This window comes from Cyprinus carpio, chromosome A12 (genome assembly GCF_018340385.1).
Source record: "Cyprinus carpio isolate SPL01 chromosome A12, ASM1834038v1, whole genome shotgun sequence".
NCBI classification, from domain to species: Eukaryota; Metazoa; Chordata; class Actinopteri; order Cypriniformes; family Cyprinidae; genus Cyprinus; species Cyprinus carpio.
In genome coordinates this window covers 20,141,716-20,167,325 of record NC_056583.1, presented here as the reverse complement: position 1 = coordinate 20,167,325, position 25,610 = coordinate 20,141,716, and the positions used below count along the sequence as shown (strand labels likewise).

General features: G+C 39.7%; 1 long non-coding RNA gene across 3 annotated transcripts in view; it reads right to left on the bottom strand.

Moving 5' to 3' along the window:
• Window positions 1–2,283: 2,283 nt before the first annotated feature.
• Window positions 2,284–25,610, bottom strand: part of LOC122147048 — a 34,763-nt gene continuing 11,436 nt past the window's right edge. Inside the window, exon 4 of one of the 3 annotated variants that reach the window (XR_006161392.1) lies at window positions 2,284–2,343. This is a non-coding gene — a long non-coding RNA (uncharacterized LOC122147048). Of the gene's footprint in view, window positions 2,344–5,090; window positions 5,285–24,383; window positions 24,992–25,610 lie in introns of those variants that run through there. The other 2 variants (XR_006161391.1, XR_006161390.1) reach the window with 2 other exon arrangements.

The following is a 25,610-nucleotide window of genomic DNA, read 5'->3' as shown; positions in this document are numbered from 1 at the left end:
GAATCTAATCATGCAGCAACTACAACTATTAATGTCACCTAAAAATAAATCTTAGTACGTTATGAATGTGCACAGCACACGTTAACACACACATTTAACAATCTAGTGTAAGAACAATCATAAATTCATGAAAATTTACATACTGTTTTTATGTGACAATGAGAATATCTCAAAAGTGTGCAATTGGGTGAGTTTAAATATTTTCAACAGAAATAGGTTTCAAAATACTAATGGAAAAGGAAAAGAAAAGAAAAATAAGTAAAGCAATAACATTAAAAAAAAGTGTGTGTGTGTGTGTCAGATTACTAATGTAAAAGTAATGCAATGCATTGGGTTCCATAAAAGTAAATAAGTAATGCAGCTAGATACCATAGCTTACATATATACACATACACACACTTTTTTTTTTTTTTCTGTGGAGCACAAAAGAAGATATTTTAAAATAATCATTTTGGATGATCTATCGCTTCTGTCACTTCTTTATTAACTGGTCTTGATCTTAGTTTGGAAATTCTTTGCTGAAAGAACAAGCATTCCTGGTTAGCAGCATATATTATTTATCCAACTAGCTTAGCCAGCAAGACTTCCATGATCAACTTTACCAATTTCTTGCTGACAGCACAGCTGTGTTGCACTAGTCCAGCACTAAACTCAACTTATCACCAAATATCATTTCATTTATTCACACATTTATAGAGTGATTTAATTCTTCTTCTATATTACATTCTGGACCTCAAGACAATTCCACACTGGTCACTGTCCTCCTGAAATTCCTCCTGGACAAAAATTATGATTGGTTATGGCAATAACTGCAGCAGTTTAGTGGGAGGCTTGAAAAATGGTGCCTCGTGATTGTTATGTTCTCTTCTGTACTCTGAATTAGACTATCATGCAGTAAAGCTTCATACTGGGTATGAAAGCTTCCCAAATACTTCCGATTTTGCACTAGTCCATGCAAACACACACATAACTACTTTCCCACACACTCAACACCATCAGGATAAAGATCAGAACTTCTTTAACCACTGCACAGTTTAAACTGCAGAGTAGCACTTTGAAAGTAGCTGCAACTGTCTGCTCTAATCATGTATAAAAGCTGTGTGGGGCTCAATAATGCCCTCTGGGTGACCAGCCATGTGTAATTGGTTTAGCCAACCGTTGCTTTTGATTAGCTGCGCTGTCATTATACCCTCTGCTGCTCTGCATTATGTTTGTATTACTACCAAACGTGCTCCAATGGTAAGTTTGCTAAAGTATTTAGTTTAGATCAATGCAGCTGATTAAAGTATGATTATTTTACACACTATTCATTTTAAATAACAATAAACGTACACTACTAAAGATTGCAGATGCAAAAAGCCTCTTTTTATTAGTGTTGTAAGAATGTAGTACTAAAAATAATTACTAATATGTGAATCAAACTCTCAAAATCCCTCCAGTACCAATGAAACAAGACAAAGACAAATAATGTAGATGGTAATCACACACTTTTTTTACAACTTAATTTACATTTATTCATTTATTTTTTTTTACAGTGCAGACAATATGTGCTCTCATGCTTGCATCTTAACTTTTTTTTCTTCTATAGCCTGGACGTGACTATGAAATCAGTCCGGTTGGCCGTAATCTAATTCGTCGACACCTAAATAAATGGCCACCTGATAGGGAATATGCAGAACTATCTGTTAAGCAGACGAACTGGCAACTGTGCAGGTGTAATTAAATAAAGGGCCCTTTTTAATCAATGCACAGTCTGTTGTTCCTAATGTGTCCCTAGCTAATGGATTGACAAAGACTAAACAGAAGAGTAAGGTGTTACTTGTTAGAGGAAGATTAGCAAGCTCCAACATTTGATTCAGCAGGTGCTACATTAACACTGTTCATATAATTCATATAATGTTTAATTCAAGAATTTATTGGTGTGCAACTTGAAGATTTGTTTAAATAAAACTCCTTCTTATGTTCAATTTAAAGCAATAAATAGATCATGTACCTTGGAAGTTTAGATATACACATGGGGAATATGCTGTTTCACTGTTCACAGGTCAAACTGCAATTTTAAAGTGGACAAACATCTTTTTGCAGTAGCCTTGGCTTCTGGAACTATTTTTTCTGACATTCACTGAAATAAATATAAACATTTATATTTTAAAGGAATAGTTTTTCCAAACAACAACAACAACAAAAAAATTATAAAAAATATATTCACCCTCAGGCCATCCAAGATGTAGTTGTGTTTCTTTCTTCACCGGAAAATATTTGGAGAAATTTAAAATTACATCACTTGCTCACCAATGAATCCTCTGCAGTGAATGGGTACCGTCAGAATGAAATTCCAAACAGCTGATAAAAAAAAAAAAAAAAAAAAAATAATCCACAAGTAATCCACATGACTCCAATTCATCAATTAATGTCTCATAAGGTAAAAAGCTTAATGTTTGTAGGAAATTCCCCTCTTGATTGTGGGTCATACAGTTGTTATTTATTAAAAAAAAATTAAGTGACACGTTTAAATCACAAGTAGAAAAGACTCATACCTGTTGCCGCTATAAAAGCTTAAATCTTCTCTTCTGTGAAATTATTCAAGCTCATGGTCACTGTTTTTAAAGGTTTATATGTTCTTGCTAATAAACATTTTTACTTTTGGAACCCAAGTGATGCACTCTACTGGTTTGCTAATTGGAAGAATTAAAAGATTACCGATTTAATCACCGTGAAAACCTCCATCTTTGAATATAGACTGGCACTACATTGCTCTGACACATATGAATGCTGAATGTTCAGAGAAAGAGATAGCTGATCAAACAAGTTTTGCCTCATTCAAATTCCAAGGATGACCTCTTTAAGGAAATCAAACATAACTGCTAAATTCTGCTCAGAGAAAAGAGACATTGTACAGTCAGTGCTATACTATATTATAGGTATTAAATTATAAATCATTGTTCTGGTTAGAATAATTTTTCCATCTTTTCACACTTCTATCACCTCATCTTTTGAAAGGAAGCTTGCACTGAGAAAGCCATATGTAAATGAATGACACGGGATCTGGGCTAAGGACAGGGGGTTGCAAGATCAGGAGATTTTGGAGTTGACTGGACAAACCTATAGGGAACAGAAGACTGTTTACAAATACAAGTGAATTTGTAGATGAACTCACTGAGAAAAGATCCATTAAAAAAAAAAATCAAAGAACTAATCTCTATCCATTTTTTTCTTGGAAGGACTGCAACCAGCCTGGAAAATGATTGCAAACAGCATAGAAAAATTACAAAATATATATTTTATTTGCATATATCACTAGAAATGTCCAAGACTTTATAATATTTTATTCATTCCCATGACTTTCCTAGGCCTGGAAATGTTAAATTGTTAAAGGACAAAACTCCTGATATTTGGCACTCATTTATATAATATCTATATTATATTAATATAATATAGATATAATGCAGTTATATCTGATCAAATGCATATTATTGTTCTTTAGCTTGGGTTAAACTAATTAATTTTACTTGGTTGGAACAGCAGCTACGCTAATTAGGTCTCTATTTGTTTTTCTGTTTTGCCATAAATAAATTAATTAAAATAAAATGTGTTCAAGAAAATGCTAAGCAGCCGTCACAGGAATAAGTTACATTTTAAAATATAAAAATAGAAAACTATTTAAAATTTTTATATAATTGCAATATTACTGTTTTTTCTATATTTTTGATCAAATAAAAGTAGCTTTGGACTTAAAATAAATAAATTCAGCCTTAGACTTTTTTTTCAAAAACTTTAAAAAAAATCATACCACCCCCAAACTGTTGAAACAGTATAGCGGGCATTAACGTAAGTTGTTTTATTTTATGGTCAAATTTGTCTTTCAGTTTGACTAGAAACTGATTTGAAGATTATATTTCAAAACAAGTTATCCATCATCATCAGTCCATCATCTTGTGAAGAAAAAAAGCTGTGTGTTTGTAAGAAACAAATCCATCATAAAGACATTTTTCACTTTAAATCATTGCTTCCAGGCAAAATACAAGTGCTCTATCCATAATATTGCTTTTTCCAGTTAAAAATTTCATCTAGTTTGAATCGGGAGAGACAATTGTGCAAATCAAGGACTGTTTACAAGCACAAATATATCGGTGGATTTTGATGTGAGCTGACAACAGGGGATTGACTTATTCACTGGAGGAAGCGTTCTTATAGATTATGTGCTGATATTTTAGCAGTTTAAAGTTAAAATGTCTCAGTTATAGTTTCTTCTTGCAAACACATATTTTCATGTCACAAGACATTAACTGATGGACTGGAGTGATGTGGATCATTGTGATGTTTTTATCAGCTGTTTGGACTCTCATTCTGACGGCACCCATTCACTGCAGAGGATCCACTGGTGAGGAAGTGATGTAATGTTACACTTCTCCATATCTGTTCCAATGAAGAAATCAACTAATCTAAATTTTGGATGGCCTGAGAGTAAATTTTCAGCAAGTTTTGGTTTTGTAAATCATGTTAAATTTTAGTTTTTGTGTGAAATTTTGACTTAATCCTTAAGGTAAGAGAAAGGGTCATATGAAACAAAATAACAACTGTTGCTGGCACATAAAAATATAAAATGAATGCAAGCAAAGCATGTTAATATTAAATGTATTATGGGTTTAAAATGTGTGTAATCTATTAGCATATATCAGGTAATGCATTTATGCTGCCATGTGCTTGCAATGACATGCATTATTCAGCATGCTGGTTATTTCCTTTTCAAACGACTGTGAAGTCTAGAACACTCTGTGGGTGCACTTTCTCTCTCTGTATCTACTGAGAGCAGATAATTTCATGTTTTTCACAAATCACTTTTTTTTCCTGGCCACCGCTAAAACTGAAATGTCAGACAGCATTAGTGGACTCATTTATATGGTGTCACACAGGAGCATGCAGTACTGCAGAGATGAACTATTTGTCTTTCTCCTCAAACCTCTCAAACACTTAGCTTCCATTTTCAAACAAAAGTTTATCTAAACGATTATGAAAAATATCAAGGTTAGCTTCCATTTTCAAACAAAAGTTTGGTAGAGTGTTATCTCAACATTACAGGAGTGAATAATAATTTGAGTTTGAGGTGTATTAATCAAAATATTAAGAAGTAAAAAGCTGCTAAGTACCATAAAATATCACTGCAGGAGCTTTGGCCTCGTCTCGAGGGATGGAGAACATCAGGTGGACATATTTATAGACACAGGGACCCAGCTGCTGACTCTCGAGGGTAACATCTGTGCAGAGGTTAATATCACTACCAAACCTGTGTAGAATGGACAATTACTCCATGAGTCACTCAGGAAAATCTTACAGATAGAATTATGCTTAGCGATGTTGCTAGACAAAATGTCATATGGACTGACCAGTGCAAATCAATCTACAAGTATATGTGTATATATATATATATATTTAGGAATTTAAATGTCATTTTTAATGCTATCAATTTAAAGCAAAATACATTATTTATTATAAGTGACCTAAAGTTTAAATCTCAGTTGAATCTCTTTTTTTCCTTCTTCTGCAGGAAATAAATACGTTTACACTATGTATGTATGGATATATCATGCGGCACTGAAAACTGAAGTAATGGCTACAGAAAATGTAATTTTGCCATCACAGGAATAAATAGTTTAAAACATATTAAAGTAGAAAACAGTTTAAAAAGGTAAAATAATATTTCACAATATCACCGTTTTTACTGGATTTTTTTTTTTTTTCTAATAAATTAAGCCTTTGTGAGAAGGGATTTCTTAAAAAAAAAAAAAAAAATCTTTTGACTGGTAGTGTGTGTATATAACTTAAAAAAATAAAAAAAATAAAATGTGTATGCATCTTTCACCCTAAAGTTGCTCACACTTTGAGCCATGGTATAATAATTATGACCTGTGGTTTTAATTATTATACCATGGCTGCCACTTACAATAACTCCACTGACCTCCAGGAGTACTCGGAGACTGTCACTGCCTACATCACCAAGTGTATTGAGGATGTAACAGTCACAAAAACCATAACTGTCCGGGCCAACCAGAAGCCGTGGATGACAGGGGAAGTCTACAGACTCCTGGAGACGCGGAACGCTGCCTTCAGAGCTGGAGACGAGGGGGGCCTGAGAACAGCCAGGGCCAACCTATCCCGCGGCATCAGAGAGGCTAAGAGACAGTACTCCAGGAGGATAGCCCATCGTTTCAGCGACAGCAGAGACACTCGGAGCCTGTGGCAGGGGATACAGACCATTACGGACTACAAAGCCCCACAGCGGACCTGTGACAGCAACATCTCTCTGCTGAACGAGCTGAACACCTTCTTCGCTCGCTTTGAGGCACAAAACAGCTCCACTGCACAGAAGACTCCACCTCCTCCCAGTGACCTGGTGATGATGCTGACCCCGGACAGCGTGAGGAGATCCTTCAGCAGGATCAATGCACGCAAAGCTCCGGGTCCTGACAACATTCCTGGGCGTGTACTGAGAGACTGTGCAGCAGTGCAGTACTGATGTCTTCACAGACATTTTCAACATCTCACTTAGTCAGGCTGTTGTTCCCACATGCTTCAAAGCTACCACCATCATTCCAGTCCTGAAGAAGCCATCTCCATCCTGCTTCAATGACTACCGTCCTGTTGCACTTACTCCCATCCTCATGAAGTGCTTCGAACGGCTAGTCATGCACCACATCAAGTCTGCCCTCCCCCCCTCCCTGGACCCATTCCAGTTTGCATATCGGTCCAAACCCGGGTCGACCGATGATGCCATCTCAACTACCCTCCACTCAGCACTCACACATCTAGAGAAAAAAAGACTCATACGTCAGAATGCTGTTCATAGACTTCAGTTTAGCATTCAACACAATCATCCCTCAACAGCTCATTCACAAGCTGGTCGAGCTGGGGCTCAACACTTCGCTGTGCAACTGGCTGTTGGACTTTCTGACTGGAAGACCTCAGGCAGTATGTGTCGGCAGCAACACATTCAGCACCATCACACTGAAACACTGGGGCCCCCCAAGGATGTGTGCTGAGCCCCCTCCTCTTCACTCTGCTGACCCACGACTGCACACCGTCACACAACTCCAACCTCTTCATTAAGTTTGCGGATGACACGACTGTGGGGGTCTCATTAGCAACAGAGATGAGACAAACTACAGGAGCGAGGTGAGCCGCCTGGCCGGGTGGTGCAGTGACAACAATCTCTCTCTGAACGTGGAGAAGATGAAGGAGATTGTTGTTGACTTCAGGAGAGTGCACACTCAGCATGTTCCTCTGACCATCAACGGTGCGACTGTGGAGAGAGTGAGCAGCACCAAGTTCCTGGGTGTGCACATCACAGAGGACCTCTCCTGGACCGACAACACCGCAGCACTGGCCAAGAAATCACAGCAGCGTCTCTACTTCCTCCGCAAAATGAGGAGAGCCAGAGCCCCACCCCCCATCATGTATACCTTCTACAGAGGCACCATCGAGAGCATTCTGACCAGCTGCATCACTGTGTGGTATGGCGCCTGCAACGCGTCCTGCCGGAAGACTCTGCAACGCATAGTGAGAGCAGCTGAGAAGATCATTGGTGTCTCTCTCCCCTCCCTCCAGGACATTTATGGAACCCGTCTCACTCAAAAAGCCCTCTGCATTGCAGGTGATCCCACTCACCCGTCACACAGCTTCTTCAGTCTGCTGCCATCAGGGAGGAGACTGCGAAGTCTCCAGGCCAGGACCAGCAGACTGAAGGACAACTTCATCCATCAGGCTGTCAGGAAGCTGAACTCGCTCCCGAACTTGCCCCCCCGTCCCTCTTCTGCCTCAGGCACCACTGAACTATGAACCTCCCCCCCCAGGTCCCACATCCCCAGGTCCTTCCACCCCACCTCCCTCTAACATACGATGTCATGCACCAGTCACTTTGTGCAGCAGTGGTCTGCTCACTACCTCATTCACTCATTCACCATGGAACTGACATCATTCTACCACCTCATCAGTCAGTTTAATAAAATAACTGCTCTTGAGCCCTTTGTCACTTTTAATCAGACTGAATAAGCTATTTTTTTTATGCACTAAAAATCTTTTTATCTGCACTGTTTGTTCACTGGTTTGCACTCTATCTGCCATGTGCCTTGCGCTGCTTTTATTTAACCTTATTTTTTATTTATTTTTTCTATTATGTCTCTTTTTACATTCCCTTATTGTATAGTTTTTATCTTATATTTTATATTTGATCTAGATTTTTAGGCTCTACTGTTAGTGTTATCTGTATGCACCGGGGGTCTGAGAGTAACGCAATTTCGATTCTCTGTATGTATGTACTGTACATGTGGAAGAATTGACAATAAAGCAGACTTGACTTGACTTGACTTTCTACTGGTCCCGTCCTCTCTTTACAATTTGTTTTAGTAAAAAAAAAAGTTTCCAAAAAAGTCAAAAAGAAGAAAGGAATCAATGCTGTGAGCATCAGATCCATCCAGACATGAACTTGTACCTTGACCGCTGGCAAGTGTCTTTTGAGTTTTATATAAATTCCTAACCCTTCACTTAAACTTTATACACATGCAGTAAAGACTACAAGCTCTTTACCTCTCCCACAGCATTTCTGTGCTAACTACAAGACTTTCAATTTCATGGGCGGCTGTCCCAGTCTTGACTCCATAAATATGTCATAAATATGTCAGTCATAAATATGTGGATTAAAAAAGGTAGAGATTTCTGCATTCAGACTCAGAGCTAAATTGAATGAGTAGCATTTCAACTTCACATGGCCTTTGATTTTCAGTCTGCAACAGAAGCGGTAAGACATTTTGTACTCAATTAGCCATACAGAAATTTCATAGTCACAGTGGCCCCAAACAAAATAAAGTGAAAAATAAAAAGAACAAATAAAAAATGAAATGTCCGAACTGGTGCACAACACTCTATACCACTAAAAATGACCACTTTTTTCTTGTATGATGTTTATAGAACTCCTTTGTGAAGAATGGCAAATTGAACGCTACATTCAGTACACAGTGTATCTACTCGGGTTCTGCTGAAGGCTCAGCAAGAACAAAAATTGAAAGGAACTCCCTCCTGTGAGAGTTTTCCGTTTTGAATTTTATCGTTGCTCTGCCTTCTGGAAGTTCAGTTTGAGGGAGATTAAGAGTGTGTGATGAAAGCTTGTTGCCAAAGGAGATTGAGCAACTCCTGCCAAGTAAGAGCATTAAACATCATTTGCTTGTCATAAATAAAATTCGGTTTAGTAAGTTTCTTAACATCTTATCAGAGCAAGCACAAACTTTGCACCTAATCTTATTTAAAAGTGTCAACACAACATGCCTTATTTAGCCTGATAGTAAATTAATTGCTACAATGTTTTAATTTTCTAAAAACAAACTAAAAATGGAAAAATAAAAATGTAAGAAAACTGTTTTCAACTTTTCAGCACCAATTATGCAGGAAAATAAATGTTATGAAAAATTAATTTCCCCATTAATGAATGAATGAATGGTAAAAAATCAAATGGGAATGTGTTTTTATTTGAATTTTGCTTTGCATATGTTACTTTTTGGAAAATAATAAACAGATGCACAAAACTCTGTACTCTCTCTCTCTCTCTCTCTGTGTGTGTGTGTAAAACAACAGTTGAAACGTATAATTGTGTGTGAGAGTTAATATGGATAGGGTTTAAATACAATTTATTTGGTCTTGGGGTGGAAAATGATGAAGCTATCAAATAAGTTGGACTCTCTCTCTTTCACATCATCTCTCTAGCAAGCTTTCAATTTTTTGTTTTCGCCATTCTTCATGTACAAGACTCATCTTGTGAATCAGAGGGAAAGTGCCTACTACTCTATTAACATGCAAATAGATTGTGAAAATAGGGAAAATAATGAAGACAGAAAGGTGGGTTACAGATAGATATATCAACAAGTCTGTAAATTATAAATATTATCAGATTAGGTGAACTAGATGATATATTTCCTTTACCCTGCAAACAGTAAAATTATTAAAATATTGGTTCTCATAAAAGTGAAAATTTGCACATTGTTCTGAAACGGCATGACTTTAGTTCTTCTGAGAAACACAAAATGTTTCATTTAAAGGGGACAAAACACACACAGTTTCTGCCAATCTCATGCTAATCTTGAGTACCTATATAGTATTGCATCCTTCATATCTCTGAAGAGTCTTTAGTTTTATCACATTTATAAAAGACAGATACAGCTGTTCCACTTCTCTCCGAAAACAGTTGAGCTCCTGGAGGTGTGCCACGGGCAGATCTAAAGAATCACAAGCAGCTTTTGGGTAGTGACATCGACCTAAATAAAACAGGAACAAAAACCTTATTGACTTAAATTTATATGCAATTTGTTTATAAAACTTTCGTCAAAGGGTTTTGGAACAAAATTACATTGATTAAAATTACAGAACTGTACCTACCCACCTACCTACCTACCTACCATCCATCCATCCATCCATCCATCCATCCCTGTGCTGGCAGCACAACAGCGGTGCTTTAATAGCACCCACATGCAAAAAGAGGTACTGTGACTAAGACTCATAAACACTGACTAATTAATTAGGTTGGTTGATTTCTGTACTGCTATGGGATAATTACATAAGCTGGGGGGAGGGGGGTCAGAACTCTCTGAAGGTTAAATACAGGACTATAGAGGAAGTTATATATCTCAACGACCCAATGAAAATTCGTGGGGCACGAGAGTGCCTGTCCCGACAGCAAGAACGACCCGATCTGCAGGACATCTGAGACATGCTAGAAGCCACTGGCAACCAGAGGAGCACAGCACTCATTCTAAGCTAATCAGCAGCAGAGATAAGAGAGGAATTAACAGTCAATTTGCAAGAAAATTAATCCACTTTTCCAGTGAATGACACCCCGCGCCGCCACATTGCACGAGTTAGAGGTCATTCCTATCTCAGATCCCCAGACACGGATGGGTCAGGAAGGGAGAGAACGATTTCGGCTTCCTACCTCTGAGCCAGATCACTCTGAGGTCTTTAGAAATGACTTCCTTTTGTGCGTTTGCTGGAGTTTGCAACCAAACGCTCCATGTTCTCTCCACACGCTCATTTTCAGGGCTTTTGTGTCGCATGGCAAGCTCACGTTCAAAATGGCGTCCTGACATAGAGGTGGCCAGCCTGGGTTCACCTTTATCTAAAAGCAACAGCTGAGGCCTGAACAAGCTCAACAATGAGACCCAATGGTAATTGGTCGCTCACTGTTTGATTCTGAGCAATTAAAATCAGATCATTATAGGGCTGCCATTTTAGAGCTTTGTTGTCAGACTAATTTAAAAGAGGTGACATTTGAAAGGCCTCGCTCGCCTGCCACAAAATCTTTTTTTTTCAGTAATTACTCATATGAATGAAAAATGCTGATGACTTGCCTTTGGACGTGAGAATAACAATAACCATGTAAGAGAGAGAAAGAAAGACAGAAGAGAGAGAGAGAGAGAGAGAGAGAGAGAGAGAGAGGGAGAGGGAGGGAGAGAGAGAGAGAGAGGTTTTTTAGAGAGAGGTGATATTTTCTATTTAACTGGTGGCCACTTCAGTCAAAACAAGTATGGAAAGGTTGAAAAAAGGTCTCATACCTCAATTTCACTTTAATGCAGTGAATTAAGTAAAGATTGTTAACATTTACCTCTTTTCAGGTCTTAACTTCAGCTATTCAGCAAAGTTGTTTGGTAGGTCTTAACTATTATTATCTAAATAATAAGAATAAGAAAATATTTATATGGCAATAATACTATTATAAAGTAAAAAAAAAGTAATACGATTTTATAAATTAATTCTTCCAATTACTGTGAAAAAACTGAGTATTTACTACTACTACTACTACTACTACTACTACTACTACTAAATAATACATTTAGCACAGCTAATACATTGATATTTATGGCTCTCTTAATTATTTTGCTTTTAACCATTTATTTTGGCAAGATATTAGAGCTTTGTTGGCAAAAGACTTTTTCACTCTGAGATTTACGCAATTCACGTAGGTCATGCTTCAGGTTGGAAATATGGAAATCGATTTCGGTTACTTAACGTAACCTTGGTTCCCTGAGAAAAGGGAACGAGCATTAGGTATAGGAAAACTCCTTTTTTCCTTTCTGCTGAAGCCTGATTTGTTCACGTTTGTGTAGCTGCACAAACCAATGGCGTTTCAGCCCGCCAGAAGGGGCGGGGCTGACCTGTCGGCCCGTAGCGCCATCGACTGAAGTGACGATCATCAATTCGTGCAGCTTGTAGTGTGGCAAGTAACATAAGACGGCGCCCTTGCCTCATGAATGGTGTTGTTTACTCTCGCTGGGAGCCTATCAGACTCCAGTCGAGGCACCAGACATGAAGGCTCCACAGCTCTGGGCGGGGGTGCCAAATAATGCCTTTTGCCTGCGAGAGAAGGTCCCTCCTCAATGGGATGGGCCACGGGGCCATCGTTACAAGCTGCATCAACTCTGTAAACCAAGCCTGGTTCTTCCAGAGCGGAGCTACTAAGAGGAGGGAGCATTTGGTTTCCCTGAGGAATGATTTCAGGGCTAAAGAGACCGCCAACATTTCCAGGCATCGCTGCTCAGCTGTCCAGGAGCAGAATGCCGGATTGCCCTCCAACAGCGCCCCACCCGGAGTTGGACACATCTGTTGTGATCACCTTCCTTCTGGAGGCCACGCCCATCCTCACTCCTGTCTGAAACAGGTGAGTGGTCTTCCAGGGGGCCACAGCTTCGATACACCAGTGGTCCACCCTGACTGGAAATCTCTTCAACCGTCAAGTGTGGGGCGGGACTCGGGCTTTTAGCCAAAATTGGAGGGGCCGCATGTGGAGTAGGCCCAGCAGAGTTACAGAGGTGGCAGCGTCATAAGGCCGAGTAGCCTCTGAAAATCCCTCAGGGGGTGTGTCTTCCCCGGTTTGAGGGAAGCAGTCAATCGCTGAATCGTCAAGGATCGATCCAGTGAGATCCATGCCTACATTAGGGCGGAGTCTAACCATTCCCAGAAAGAGAGTTCATCGTCTGGGCAACAACTGGCTCTTGCATGGGTTGATGACCAACCCGAGGCGCTCTAAGTGACTGAGCAACTGCCCGTTGTGAGCGATCAATTCCCGTTCTGATCTGGCTAGAACAAGCCAATCGCCGAGGTAGTTCAATACGCGTATTCTCATCTGCCTGAGAGGGGACAGAGCTGTGTCTATGCACCTCATAAAAGTGCATGGGGCCAGGGACAGTCCAAACGGAAGGACTGGGTACTGATAGGCCACTCCCTCGAATGCGAATCTCAAGAACGGTTTGTGACGGGGGGGCTATGTGGATGTGAAAGTAAGCATTTTTCAAATCCACGGGCAAAAACCAATCCTCGGGGCAAATCTGCGCGAGAATCTTTTTGACCGTCATCATCTTGAACGACTGGCGCATAAGCGAGGTGTTCAGATATCTGAGATCTAGAATGGGTCTGAGCCCGCCGTCTTTCTTTGGGACGAGGAAATAGCAGCTGAAAAAGCCTGACTCACTGTTCGCTGGGGGCACTATTTCCACAGCGCCTTTTGCAAGCAGTGTTTGCACATCCTGCCAGAGAACAATAGCTTCGTTGCCCGGGACAGAGGTTTGAACAATGCCTCTAAAGCAGGGCGGTCTGTGAGTGAACTGTAGCGATTAGCCTCGTCGAATTGTTTCCAAAACCTTGAGATTCCCGGGAATGGCTGCCCAGGCCGTGTAATGGGAGGCGAGAGGTTTTATTTTCTCGAACGAGAACTCGCCTTGAAAAAGCGGGGAGTCTGCATTCGTATAAGTGTTTGTGATTGAGAGAGGATGAGGAAATTTGCTCTAGTATGTGGGTCCACTATCACAGCGGTAAAATATTCGAGTACGCACTGCACCTGCAGGATGTGACCCACTGACAACGAAACTGACAGGCGAAAACGGAGCCCCTCCTTTTCCTCTCTAGGGCCTCAGGATGGCTTCGGTGGCTCGGGGTCATGGGCGGGGACCTTGACGCTTTCGGGAAGGGAAAGCGTTTTGCCGGCCTGGGGTGCTGTTTCAGCCCAGGCTCCGTCTTCCACTGAGGCTGATGCTGTGCTGGCTTTGCAGGCTGAGCAGTGGGGCTCTTCTGGCGGCCCGCAGCTGTGGTGCTGGCACGTTTAGGGAGGAAATGACGCAGTGCCTGCGATGTCTTCTGAGCCTCCGAAAACCGCTCAGTGAACCCATTTACAGCGGAGCCGAATAGCCCTTTCGGCGAGACTGGAGAGTCGAGGAAGGCCATTTTATCATCATCCCTGATCTCTGTCAGCGTTAGCAAGAGATGGCACTCCAGCACCACCAGACTGGCCATGGTCTTGCCGATTGCCTGCGCTGTGGCCTTTGTAGCACGCAGAGCTAGGTCTGTTGCTGTACGCAGCTCCTTAAAGGCCTCTTGGTGCTCTTGGCCAGACTCGTCCATGTTACCGAGAAGTTTGGATTGAAACACTTGAAGGATCGCCATTGTATGCAGTGCCGAACCGGCCTGTCCGGCTGCCGCATAAGCCCTGTTGGCGATGGCCGAGGTGGTCCTGCAGGGCTTAGATGGATGTGCTGCATGGCCCTTTAAGCCGGGGGCAGATGGTGGGCACAGATGTGCAGCGATCGCTTCCTCCGGGGGGGAAGTTTGGCGTACCCTCTTTAGTCAGTGCCATGAACGGCGATAAGAGCTGCTGCAGTCGAGGGGTTTACCCTTGCCGAATAGGGGGCACGCCACATCTTGGTAAGCTCGTCGTGGACAGCTGGCAAGAACAGGGCTGGGCGCTGGCGAGAGGATTGCTGGTGGGTCTCTGGCAGGAACCACTTGTCCAGTAAGCCATGGGCGGGCTCGTCCGGAGCCGGCCACTCGAGGCCCAGATCCTCCACAGCCCTTGCGAGGATGCAGATAAGCTGGGCGTCTGGTTTCAGCACCCGAGGGGGAGGGGCTGCTTCGGGCTCCTCACTGGAATCACACCATTCCTCCGTTCCTGACGGCGGTGGTGGTGACATCGTCGATAATAATGTCCTTTTTGGACGCGCCAAATGAGACCAGTCCACTTGCAGCTGAAGAGAAGCACTGATCCTCACTTGTGATGCACACCAGCGTGAGAGGACGCAGGATGGGCGGGGCCCTGCAGTTTTTTCCTCTTAGGGAAGGAGAAAGACGGGAGGGCCTGGGGGGGGAGATGAAACAAGGTGATCCGCGAGTGTAGACGAGAGAGACTCATGCTCTCGCAGAAAGAGCATGAGCCATTAGCGAGCGCAGCCTCTGCATGGACGCGGCCGAGGCAGGTGGTGCACTCACTGTGTTTGTCTTCATCATGCAAGGGCTCCTTGCACGAACCACACTCACGGCACGACATTTGCAACAACAGTCGCTGAAATTTGCTCTTAGAAATTTGCTCTTTTGCTCTGGATGCCGGATGCCTGCAGAGATCGCTTACGTCGCTGCCTCAGCTTCTTCCACGGCGGTGAGCAGAGCTGGAGCTTCTTCTACAGCTTCTTCTTGCAGAAGAGTCAGAGAAGAGACGATCCTCGTCGCTGAAGGAGAAATGATCTGATGAATGGCGTTACGGGCCGACTTGTATAGCGGTCGGCCCGCCCCTTCTGGCGGGCTGAAATACCATTGGTTTGTGCAGCTACACAAACGTGAACAAATCAGGCTTCAGCAGAAAGGAAAAAAGGGGTTTTCCCATAAATAACAAGTGAACGTTCGAAAAGGAACCGTATTATAAATACAGAAAAATCCCATTCCTGCTCATAGTGCCTGAAACTGTGGCTGTTTTTGGAGTAGAGTGAAAACAAAGATTTAGAAAAACACCAACATGAATTTCAGCAACGTGACAAATTGCTGAAACACCGGCTGCGATTTCTCTGACCAAGAAATGTTACAATTGTGTGAGAACAGATTCTGTTTTATTATTTTGTTCTTGCTTGGAGTAAAACACATTTTGTCCATTTATATCCAGTTTTTCCTGACGAAAACGTTGAACTTAAAAAAAAGGAGAACTTGAGTCCCATCAAAACACATCATGATAAAAAGGGTCTTTTTTTCTTTTAAGAATTTCTTTCAAAAAGGGGAAAAGTTGAAAATGAAGGGGAAAAAAAAGCGCATACATGGCTTCTGACTGCATTGGTACACAGAGCTCAACTCAGATCTGTTTGAGAGCTGTGAAGAAAGGCACTTTATGATGTAGCTTGCAAGTCATCTTTAAAAAAATTAGAGGAAATCAAAATCAAACCACAGCTGTCACAATTACGATTTCAAATGCCTTTTAATGCAGCACTCTAGTTCATGAAATTATTATTTTTTTTTTTTAAATGTAAGGCTTTTGCCAATGTATTTTCTCAGTGTGACCTGTTTATTGGGTTTGCAGCATGATTTCAGTTTGAACTTTTCTGTATTTAGAATTTGATGAATTGCGTAATTAAAGAACTGCCATTGTAATTCAATGGAGCGTTTATAGAGGGTGTAATTAAAACAAGCTGCCTCGGGCATCACAAATTCATCTCACCTGTAGAAAAAAAAAGGAATACAGAATTAAGCTTGTGATTTCATCACAGTTGCGCCAGCCATGACAGAGCAAGATCGATATCTGAGAAGAGCATGGCAGAAGCATCTGAAAATTATATTCCCAAAACCCTCGCCATATTAAACGAACAACAAAACAGCCACAACATCCTTATAATTGTAGAGGAAGACTATTACCGTAGCAGCTGTTCAGATCAATCGACCGGCAATGTGTTTACAATGGATGAGCGAGCCAGGAGCTGTTTGACAGATATGCCCTGCAGGTGCCGATGGTTTAATTTAACATGGAGAAATGGTGGTATCAAATAGATCTTGTTGCATGGCACGATGGGATTTCTGCTCTTTTGACCCCCTTAGTGATCTTTCCAGGCTTCTTTGTGCTGACTAGAGGTGTTTGAAGAAGGCAAATACCAGGGACTGACCTCTCACCCCACAATCTCTTAATGAAGAATGGTTCCTGTAATGCTTGAGTTAATATAATGTTTTTTTTTTAGCACATAGATCAAAGGAGATGATACTTGAAGTGTCCAGATACCATTGGAGAATGCGTGCTAGTGTCTATCTCTGTCTGACTTGTTCACTTACGCACTATTACCTGTACACTGGATGGCACAGAGATGGGATATGGGTTACATCCAAATTTCCTCCTATGAACGTAAAATAACTTATAATCTGTGTATAGCAATATTAAATATGTGTTCTGTCAAATAAATAAAATAAGTTATTAAAATCTCGAAAAAAAAAACAAAAAAAAACAGTATTCTATGCTCTCAAACGCTGGGGGCCTGTCCGCTGTCGGTGCTGAAACCATGCCCATTCGCAAGAAAGCTGACATGATGTGACGCTGACTCGCGGTTAAATGAGTGAACTACTGATGCTAATGCGCTCTTAGTCTCTCGTAGCCAAACCTGGGAACCCTGGCTGCGGCTGCTTTGAATAACCAAGGACCGCCCAAGAGGCTGACTGACAGGTAAAGCAACCAAGCACGTTTCGTTTTGTGCCGCGTTATGTTTAGGGGCATGGAAATGTCCCCACAATAACAGATCGGTGTGTAAAACTCTTGGACGTATCTTGGAGTCTATGCCACAAACTTAACCTATTTCACATACTTTTGAAAATCCAGCACTTAGTTGATCCTGACAAGCGCTCATTGTCTCAGTTGTAAACAAGACAGCTTTCTTCTTTCATGAGGGGGTTTGGCAACAAGGAATCTTTGTTTCCAGGCGGAATGTTAAAGAACACGACACACACATCTCCCGGAAATCCTGTATAATTCAACCAATCAGATGATGACTTTGAAACTCTTGAAGTGTTTCCAATTTTGTGCACGCTAGTAATTAGGGGTGTTTGACTTGAAGCAGCACTGTGCAGACTAATCGGTGTATGACATCAAAGAACCACGAGAGCGACTGGGAGTCATCTGCTCTCGAAAGCTCTCACGGTACTTTAATGTCCTACGACGATCGGTCGGCACAGCGGTGCTTCAAGTCGATCACACCTCTTATAGTGTTAGGGAAGAGGCCATGCCCAGTGACTCCACTGCATCATCGAGACATCATTTCAGGCACACCCAAAAAATTCCGAACCCAAAAATGGGGTGAAACTATTTAACGGTCTAACGCCACAATTCAGTACTACATAGTTAATAGTCTTTGTAACGTGTTTCAGCAATACATTTCTAACATTTATAATGTGTTTAGAAACAATTTTCTGAATTGTCTAGAATTGCCTGGTCTAGAATTCAGATAACACTACAAAATGTCAAAAGTGAAGTTCAGTCATGCGGTAAATATGTTTGCAGTCGGCAGTCTCACAGAACCATGACTTTTTGTGAACCAATAACTTGACTCTGAAGTCCTGTTAAAATTAGAAAACAAGACCTCTACCATTTTTGGCCCTCCAAAAAATATCCAATATCAAAGTTACACTCCTTCGCCCACAGAATATGACTGCAGGGGTGTCCTTTGACACAATACACAAAAGTTTTCTTTCAAATGCAGTCTTTCTGGCTGCACAAGCAATCTTTCTTTCTTGAATCATAGGATTTTATTGCACCTGACTTTTTACTGAGAGACCTGTACGTCCCACACTGGAGTTCTGTATTGATGAATGTTATGAGTAAATCATGTTAATATAGTTTTATATGTGATGCATATACTGTAGCGTTAAACCTGGTTGAACAAACAGATAAAATCCCATAAGTCCAAATATGTGTGAGTCATGTTCCTGCTGTATACCCAACAGCACCCTCAGATCCCCCCCTCAGCAATGCTTAATAAATGGTGCTGAGATGATCATCTGCAGAAGAAATGTCACACTTCCTCTCCTCACCTGTCACAACTCAAAGCAGGACTAGGTGTGTGAATACATCTTGAGAGAGAAGGTGTTCACGAGATGTACATGCTTGTGCAGATATGAGACTTATGTGATTTTTCACCTCAAATGAAATATTGACTGGAATAGTGGGCAGGTTTGAGGGATACTGTGTGTTGATGTGAAAAAAAACAGACATATAAACTATAAGCTTGGATTATTTACTCACCATCATGTAATTTAAACCTGAAACCCTTCAAAACCCTGAAATAACTGAGCAAAAAAAAAAAAAAAAAAAAAGCCAGAGATGTGTTGGCTTATTAGTATTATAAAAGTTATTGCCATATCTGTGTCCTCTTATGTCAGGTTCTTACTTAATCAAATTCATTTGAATAAAAAGACATGCTGGCTATTAACAATCATATGAAATCACTATATCAACAAAATTCATAGATGGAGTGTGCATAAATGTCAAGTTTAAAAATAACATTTTAATGTAGAAATATTAAATGATTGCAAAAGTGAAATAAGCTGTAGGTGGCAGCAAGTGACTGTCTTAATGAGTGAGTTGAATCAACTGATTAGTTTAAAAAGCAGATTCGTTTAACTTTTCAAACGACTGTACATATAGCCTGACTGAATCATTTGCTGGTCCATGTAACGCTGAGGAACAAAACACTGTTGTTCTGAGATGCAGCGGTTCTGCCGTTTGTTCTATTTTCTCTCTGACGGAGCAAAACGGAATTGTGTCTGAAAGTTACTCTGTAAGTTGTTGTTTATTGTACATTTGCGATCGTGCAGGTATTCGAGAGACTCTTGCTTGTGTGATATGCTAAGTCCTATATCATAGGCATAGCTATGGTATAAAAACAGAAACTTGTGTAATGGCAGTAAGACGAGAGAGAGAGAGCGCTCAAAACTGATCAGATAATCGCATAATTTAGTGGAACATTAATATAGTAATATAGAATCATTCTCTGTGCAGAAATGAGGTGTGAACATTTGAGAATGTATCATTATCTTTCTAATTGTGCGCTCTTTGGTTGTAGTTGTAAACTGTACCCCCGTCTGGCCCATTTAGATCTTGCGTGCGCAGTGGAAATGTGGTTAATAATTTCTGAATTCTGACTTGCATATAATGAACAAATCAAGCAAACGTATATGGGCAAAGGCGAGGCCCCGTACAAGGCAAGGCCCATGGGCTGCAGCCCACTCAAGCCCAATGGTAAGTCCAGGCCATGCATAAGGAATATAGTGCACAAGTCACTTTTATAGTGTGTTTTTGAGGCTTGAAAGCTCCAATCCTCAAAACGAGCCTCATTTTATGAGAGTGAGAAAATTATGACAGAATTTCAAAAAAATGGAAAAATCCCAAGTTCGTCCCTCCAAATTTCTGTTTAGCTCCATAACATTAGAGCTCTCCAGAAGTTGAAAAGGCAACCGGCAATAAAGCACACAAACACACACACACACACACACACACACATATATATATGTATATATAGCACAAAAAATTATATTGTATCGTATCATATCGTATTGTGATATCTTTTTGATTAAAATCAGTTTGACTTTCATTTTCATGCCTACAAAGAACATTCTCTGTTTTCCATGAGTTCACAAACATTCATCGCCAAACAGTCATGAGTCCTGCATGCCAATGCCTGGCACTCATAAATCACTTCAATTCAATCTCTGGGGAAATTGCCCCAGAGATGGTGAGTCGTTTCCTGTGTTGGCATGGCAAAGGAGAGTGAGGGTTGAATTTGATTTATCAGCACCGGACTGGAATAGGGAGGGGCCACGAGAACCTCGGAGGAGTTGCAATTTAGACTGGCCCCAGCAGATGGACGGTCAGCAATCAGACAGCTGCTGTAATCAATTCAGCCTGGAGTCTGACATGAATCAGAGGTCTAGTGGTGCCCATTTGTGTCCAGTCTGAGTTTGTTTATAACACGCACACATTCACACTATGCTTAAAGTGGTCTGCTGTTGACAATTGAGTGGTATGTCTTAAAGTAATCTTTCTTTTGAATTACTGAATATTACTCTGTCAAACTGAATAGGCACAGGTGTTATTTTGACTCTGCTCTTTTTGGTTTTACTGTGTGCTTGATATGAATTGCACACGATACACCACAAATTAGATAAAATACAGGCAATTTCCACTGTCTATCGCTTTAAATATATGAATGGACTTGGGATTTTCGATTCTTTTGAAGTTTTAGGGGTTAATTCATCCCAAAATGAAAATTCTGTAATTATTTTCTCACTCTAATGTTGTTCCAAGCACATATGACTTTCTTTCTTCTCCTTTATGTTGTTTTTCTTCAAACCAATTGGTGCAACGTGCAAATGCAAAAGAGCAAACACAAATGATATGCAGGGTCCAAAATGAACAGTGAATTGGGAAAATTCACCAACTATGAACATGCCATGTGCATTACTTTATTTGAAAAATAATCTAGTTGTCCCAATCACAAATGAATGATCTAGCTGTTTTACATTACATATCTGCCGCAGTTTTTTGTCACATGTAACCTCTGCAACTTTGCACAAGACCATTGAAACCACTGTGAATGTTACTTATAATTAAAAAGTTAGAATTATTATAAAATTAAAATCAAGAATTTACTTAAACGAAAAAACAAAACAAAAACCTTTCACTTAAAAGAATATTGAATCTTCTGTATATATACACACACACATACACACATTATTATTTATATATATATATATATATATATATATATATATATATATATATATATATATATATATATATATATATATATATATATATATACACACACACACACACACATACAATATCACACACACACACACACACAAGATTTTGTTAATTGTAATAAAGCTGAAAAAAAAAACATTGGATGAAAAACTAAATTAAATCAAAATTATTGCTGCAATTACTAAAACAAAAATAAAATTCAAGCTAAACAACATTTATAATTCTAATGAAAGTGACAAACACAAAATTACTAAAAACAATAATAAAAAAAAAATTAACTGGAAAAAGAAAATAGAAAAATAAAAGTTAAAAATGTTAATACATATTATAATAGTATAACAATATCAACATACTTTTACCAAAAGTGAACTTCCAACCTACAAAAAAAATTTTTTTTTGCAGGAACAATTCCTGATGATACCCGGCAGGATTTTGTGCCTAGAACAGGGGTCGGCAACCTACGACACGCGTGCCAACAATGGCACACAGAGGGATAATCGCTGGCAGGCGAGCAATAGGGAAAACTGCATACTGACGTACATTTTGAGGTAAAAACTTCTCAAAGTCGCACAGCCTGTTAGGAGCTATAAATACTATTAAAGTGTGAGAATTAACTTGTGCTAGTCTACGGATCGCTGCACATACTAGGCGCTTCAGATCAAAGCCTCAGATGTCTAACAGCGCTCGTCAATGCCAAAATGACAGATGGCCAATCAAATCAAAGTAGGCGGGGTTTACTGTTGACAGAGCGCGAAGCGTCAGTTTAACGTTAAAGAGAGCGAGGTAAGATGAAGCTGCAAATCATTTAATATTAGTCAACTTTTAATGATACGTTTTACGATAGAAATGTTAAATGACCGACAGCTTAAAAAAAAAACTAAAAAAAACCTTGTTGCTGAGAAATATAATGTAGCGATTTAGTATCGATTAATAAAAGTCGCGTGGCACGCTGACAAGATTATGAGTTGTTTTTTTATGGTATCATTTTAAAAATGTGTTTGAACTGCAGGAGGTGATGGTTGGCACAGTGGTTAACCAGAGAAATTTAAAATGGTACGTCTTGCCAAAAAGGTTGCAGACCCCTGACCTAGAAGATTTTAGTTATCAGCTCAGATTTTTACTCAAGTGGAAGAAACACTAAGTTGTATTACAGTATCAAATTCTATGAGATGTTCAAACAAAAGGCAACAAGAAAGAATGCCATTGCTAAAACAGGACAAAAAAGGAGTGGGGGAGGTAAAACTTTAAGATTCAGTCATTGAAAACCCATCTATCATCCACAAATCTATATATTTGAAGGACCTGTTGCCCTCATTACAGTTCTAGTTTACTGAAATTCCTTCTGAACAGCGTGTCTAACAGCTCTCACTTAGCAACTTGTTTTCTTGGCCACCACAGCGTGGTCTCACAGAAGTCCTGTTTCAGAAAGTCCCTTTTATCATTCTGTCTGTGATCCTGCCAGCATCCAACTGCCATCTTAAAATATCCTCCCCAGACAGTCTGAGATTTCAATTTTATTAAAACATATAAATGTTGAGAGAAAGAAGACGGAGAAAGAATCAGGGTCAGTGGTGATTCTGCCCAACTTTGGATTGACTGTTTAATGCTGAAAACTGTAAATCTGGGGCAGCGCTGCTGCTTGAGGGTGAAAAATTAAACATGCATACAAAACCCAGACAAAGCCATTACTCTGGTAAATTGATCTGAATACTCTTGTGGAATTGCCTGCCGGGGCAAAAAACACTCAGGTGATTGGCTTCTGGGCCGACTGTGACTCAGAAGTGAGTATTCAATTTATTGATAGAGGTTTCATCAATTCTGGAATTGTGACACTTTGCAAAGTCAATCGGTTTGAATTTAATCACTCAGTGACTGGGTTATTCTTGCAGTAGATGATATCTGGGCTCTGGATTTACTGATTTTGCTTAAATAAACCTGTTTGTGTGTCTGTAGGTGGAATTGTGTTTTGGATAAGGCCATTTTCCTGAGAAATGAGAGCTGCTAAAATAACGTTATCGAAGTCAACGCTCACAAACCGGGTGAAAGAAAGAAACTTGAATCAAAAAGTTAATTCAAAGCAAGTTTCAGTTGACACAGCTTTTCCGATGTAGTTAAACAGGATACGAACACAGCTCTGGAATGATGAAAGTCGGAAATCCCCACAACTGCTTGTCAATATTATGTCTCAACATTTTAAAAACAGGAGCTGACTTAACTCAGATGAAACTGAACATCTGACTGCTAGAATCCTTCAATAGAGAGAATTTTTTAAAGAGAATTTCAATAATATGCTACAGCATTCATTTTAAATAGAACATGTTTCTACAGACTTACAGCTGCTTTAAAGTGATCAAATAAGACAGTAAAGACATTAGTAATGTCACACACACACACACAAAATGCTGTTGTTCTGAACTTTGTTTATCAAAGAAACCTGAAAAAAAGCTGTATCACGGTTTCCACAAAAATATTAAGCAGCACAACTGTTTTCAACAATTAGGAAATATTTCTTGAGCACCAAAGAATGATTTCTGAAGGATCATATGACACTGAAGACTGGAATGGCTGTAGAAAATTCTTCCATCAAATAAATAAAATACATTCAAATATATTTTAAAATACATTCAAACAGAACCGTAATAATATTTCACAATATTACTGTATTTTGATTAAATTCATTTTGATTTAATGCAGCTTTGGTGAAATAATAATAATAATAATAATAATAATAAATAATAATAATAATAATAATAATAAAAATAATAAAACTTTAGAACAGTTCTGTGTATATATGGTCAAAATCTTAAATCACACTATATTTATAAAAATAATAAATTACTTCTAGCATGAATTCATTTGACCATACCACCCACCCCTCCATCAAAAGGCAGAAGCTCCATCTCTACACGTGCAATATTCTTACATTAATTTTTCTATGAGTGGTTCGTCTCCTTCCCATATTGTCCCTGAATAAACATGCCAGTGAAGAGATTATTTCAACAACGGCATTTCAAATATGAATAAAGGCAGAGTGGAATGAATGCAATGTAGGTAGCAGAGAAAATAAAAAACTGAGAAGTGACAGAGCGGATGGCTTGAGTAAACCCAACTGAAAAATGATGTGTTTGGTGACAATATTGTATTGATCATTTTCTGTGCATGCCCATACAACAACCGTCACTCCAGCTACTGTATGTGTCTGCAGATGGGGAATAATGACTCATGAAGAGAGAATAGATGGGTGAGGTAAACAAAAAAAAAAAAGGTAAATGAAAAGAGATGCACCACAGTCCCTTGCTTTCCCTCTGGCCCACCCCAGGGCTAATGATAGTGTAGACTGGAGACACGCTGATTCACACGATGTTCTGTTAACTCCTCTGCCTGAAGCTGGACAGAATGCATACATTCCTGTAGAGACACAACAAGTCTTAAAAAGCAAATACAGAAAGATTTGCATAAATACAATCAACTTTTTAAAAGCTCTAAAGACATGTCTTTTTTAAATCCCTGTGTGATAGCCTGCAAATGAAAACTATACACAAGTGTGACTTGGGACTTGGTTATAGATCTGTTTACTAAGAAGTCTTATTGGAACAAACTTGTTGCAGGCCTGACATCTCAACCTGACAGTTCCTGTAGCTCAACAAGTAGAATTACAGTGTTAGCAGAGTCCTTGCACTGTGTTTGATTCCCAAGGAACAAACAAGCTGAACTTGTCTTGAATACTTTGGATAAATGCACACCATGTACTGACCAAAACTGACCATTTTATTATTTTTTTCTTTAGCTTGCTTCCTAATCTAAGTGTCTAATATACTTGTTATAACTATTGCTGGCTCTTTGACAAACTGCTTTTGTAAGTAGCTTTGTAAGTTGCAGAATTGAAAAAAAAAAGTGAGTGACGCAACATTCACAAAATACAGCCAATCAAGCTTCTTGTACTCACACACTGTAGAGCTAAAACAAACAAATCTAGTTTCCGAACATTAAAAAAAAAAAAGACCATTAGAGAGTTTTAAATAAATTA